Genomic DNA, 694 nt, shown 5'->3' on the forward strand with positions numbered 1-694 from the left:
AAGTTTTGCATAAGTATGAGGTCTCAGTTAAATGGGCATATTTGAAATGTTCTAAACTGATTGATAGGCTGAGGTAGTATAGAATATTCCAAAATTTAGTAGAGTAGGATATGGTGATAAAAAACAGAGACAAGAGGATAAAGAAAAGGGACACAGAATTAGACAAAAAGAAAGAAAAGATAATATGCTTTTGGAAAATAATGAAGAAGATAGAATAAAATTAAGTTTGTAAGCAGAAGAGAGACAATTTAAAAGTCAAATAGATGATAAAATAAAGGCAATTGCAGTATTCAAATAATCACAAATATAGTTATGAAAACACATTTTGAAATCAGAAGATATAAAAAATTGTGAAATTTAAAATATTTGTGTAAGAAAACTGAATTTTCTGACTATTCAGAAAGCAGAAGAATATTTAAAAAGATATTAATAAGTTCTGAGAGGTTCATGTTTTTATATGTATATTTATTTAACTTAAATAAACATAACATGTAATTTTATAGTTGATATTTTAATAACATAAAATGACAGGTTCTTCATGAAAAAAATTTGATCAGTAAGCACATAGTAAAATTTGAATTAATTTATTAATTCAGTATATTTTCTGTTCATTTTCAATGTTCATACTCTGCCACAATGTTCATATCTTCCTGTCTTTCTCACAGCTCAAATAGAGAATAAAGATTAATTTTCT

This window comes from Carlito syrichta, unplaced genomic scaffold (assembly GCF_000164805.1).
Source record: "Carlito syrichta isolate Samal-C Ts95f unplaced genomic scaffold, Tarsius_syrichta-2.0.1 Scaffold201341, whole genome shotgun sequence".
NCBI lineage: Eukaryota > Metazoa > Chordata > Mammalia > Primates > Tarsiidae > Carlito > Carlito syrichta.